The sequence below is a fragment of the Chrysochloris asiatica genome, unplaced genomic scaffold, assembly GCF_000296735.1.
Source record: "Chrysochloris asiatica unplaced genomic scaffold, ChrAsi1.0 scaffold00329, whole genome shotgun sequence".
NCBI classification, from domain to species: Eukaryota; Metazoa; Chordata; class Mammalia; order Afrosoricida; family Chrysochloridae; genus Chrysochloris; species Chrysochloris asiatica.
Genome location: NW_006408847.1, coordinates 652,960 through 655,938, shown reverse-complemented (window position 1 = coordinate 655,938; position 2,979 = coordinate 652,960).

Genomic DNA, 2,979 nt, shown 5'->3' with positions numbered 1-2,979 from the left:
AGATGGAATTGCATTCCAGTTTCCCTGTGAGTGACTTATTTTACTTTTGCTTGTTTTACAAAAGAAGGATCTGAGTACTGGAAGGGAATAAGTGCACCAAGAATAATGTTTTTGGTTCTGAGCCTGTATAAACAACTCATAGATTTCATTTTACCTACTGTCTTTCTCTATACGTGTGCTTCACAGCCTTCTGTATTTTCTTCATGGAGATAGAGATGAATGGATTAAAAAAACATAGCACTGGAATCAGGATTGGTGCTGGCACCAGTGTCAGATTTGGGGGTGGAGCCTCAGATGGACTCTGGGGTCCACTACAGCTGAAGATCAGGTGAGGGAATGAAGGGAACTCTGTGTGTTCTCTTTGTTGCAGGTGGCCTTCCCACCAGGGCTAGTTCTTTGTTTGTTTTGCCAAAGGTGTCTGCCTCTTTTACCAAGTCATCTTTTCTGGCCCCAAGTGCCCCTCCTATGGCAGACACCTGTCTTCTTTATGGTCCTCATCACACAGTATGTACTTGTCCTGTGTGATCCATCCAAGGGCCTGTAATCTCCCTAAGGGATGGAGCCCTATCCACAGTGTTTAACCACGGGATTCCACCTACAACCCTCAACACTCGTACATGGCCACGGATATCTGATGACAGAATGTCGCCTGCGTGTCAGGCCCTGATGTATGTTGCTGGAAAAGGAAATGCATCAACCCTTTCCCAGAGAATATAAATCCCTATCATAAGACTTCATTTATCATAGAGAAAGGCCAGCCAGCTACTTCCCATCCATCCCCATTTCTTCACTGCCCTAGAGAAGCCTCGTACTACTCTGAACAACCTGCACATTATGCTTTTTAAAATGCACTTAGTTGGATTACTCCTTCCGAATTTGCCATCTTGAGCCTTCACATTCAACGAACATTCTTTAGACATCCGTCAAACTCCCGGCATCAACCAGTTCTGTTCTAGCATGTGACTTCCTGTAAGCAGCTCCTGCTGACTTCTCACTAAGTACATTAAAATGAAAAGCACACCCATAGCGGCTCACTTCCCCTCTTCAGTGACCTCAGTCCCATATCCACAGGAAACTGTGACTCAACCCCAGGAGAAAACCCTGCTGGTATCACACGCAGCAACTAAGGAACCTCCTGCGCTGGTGCTCGGGTTATTAATAAATCCATTAGATTGGATCATTTGCACCACCAGCTCTCTTTTCTTTAGGGGATTTGAATGTTCAAATGCTTTAAAGTGGAGATAAAACAACCCATGATTCATGTCCCTGTCTTTCTGAAGAGTTTTCTTGTATAAACTCCAACAACCTCTGCAGTTACTTGAAGGTTAAAACTATTCTTTTTCTAAAAGGAAGAAAAAAAATTTTTTTCACTTTCCTATTCATTGCTTTTTTCCTTCAACACCTGAAAAGAGAGGTGAGTCCTCCCCCTCCCTGCTTTCATTCTTAACAAGAGATTTTCCTTCCTATTCTCACTTGTCTGGTGATTTAGGCATTAAAAAAAAGTATGGTGTAATTCTTCCACTAATCTTTCTAGAAGAGTCTGAGTTGAGCTTCTCTCTCTCTCTCTCTCTCTCTTTTTCTTTTCGGTTGTTTTTATTGGCTATTAGGCTAGCAAATTTTGGATTTGAGCAGCTCAGATCCTAGGCTAGCTGCATGCTGAGCTCATTATGTAAAGCTCATTCATGGAAGAAAATGCCTTGAACTGCCTGTGTCTCAGTGTAGTTTTTGTTTTGTTTTGTTTTGTTTTAAAAGCTCTGGTTATGTTTTCTTAACTGTTCTCTTGCTGCCCTGAAATGGCATGATTTCCAGTAAAGTCAGTCCAAACTTGAGTACTTCTGGAAGGGCTAAGTCAGATACCAGTTCACATATGGGGGAATCAGGTCAGATCCAGGAAGTAGGGTCTTACCATCTAAAGCATACTTTGGGGTGCTGAAAATTTGGGGTGATGGAATACGTTCTTTCTGGGACTTTTGGCACCAAGGACAAACAGCACTATTCTCTAGACCACTGTTTTGCTCTGCTGGTGGAGATATGAGTACAAGGGCGAATTGAAGAACAGTCCCAGCTTCTGGAACTACCCATAGGAAATGGTCTTGAGGTTTCAGTTATAGAGTTTTCTTTGACGTGTATGTTTTTGACTTGACTAGTATTAATTCCCTGAAGAAGTTCATTTACTTTCCAAAGCAGTTTCCTTCCAAAGGGCGGTTTGCTGTCTGAAGGGAAATTTTCATCCTGGTGTCTGTCACTTATCTTTCAGATTTTTGTTTTTTCTGAGAAGACTTAACAGTAGAAAACTCATTAGCAAGCACTTCATATAACAGTTCATTCACCCTTACACATCACTTGAGAGGAAGGAAAGGGGCTTGAGAGTGTATTCCTCCTCCATAACGTTCCCAATTTTAGACGCAAAGAAATTGAAACCCAATGTCTTTGTTGTCCAATGCTGCTATTACAAATGCCACAGGTGGGTGACTTTTAAAAATAGAAATTTATTTCTCACAGTTTGTTGTTAAGTGCGATAGAGTCAATTCAGACTTATAGGGACCCTGTATAGGGCTTCCAAGGAGCGGCTGGTGAGTCAACCACCAATCTTGCAGTTTAAACAAATCTTGCAGTCCAGTGCTTTATCCCACAGCTCCACACAGTTTATTGTTGTTGTTGTTACATGCCATCGAGTTGGTTCTGACCCATGGCAACCTTGTATAAAGTTTCTGAGGAGTTGCTGGTGAGTTTGAACCATTGACCTTGCAATTCAAACCAACCTTGTGATTGAGGGCTTATACTATAGCACCACACAGTTTTGTTGTTGTTGTTATTAGGTGCCATTAAGTAGTTACTGACTCATAGCAACACTATGCACAACAGAATGAAACACTGCCCAATCTTGGGTGAACCTCATAATTGTTGCCACGCTTAAGCCCATTGATGTTGCCACATTGCCAATCCATCTCACTGGGGGTCTTCCTCTTTTTCTCTGAC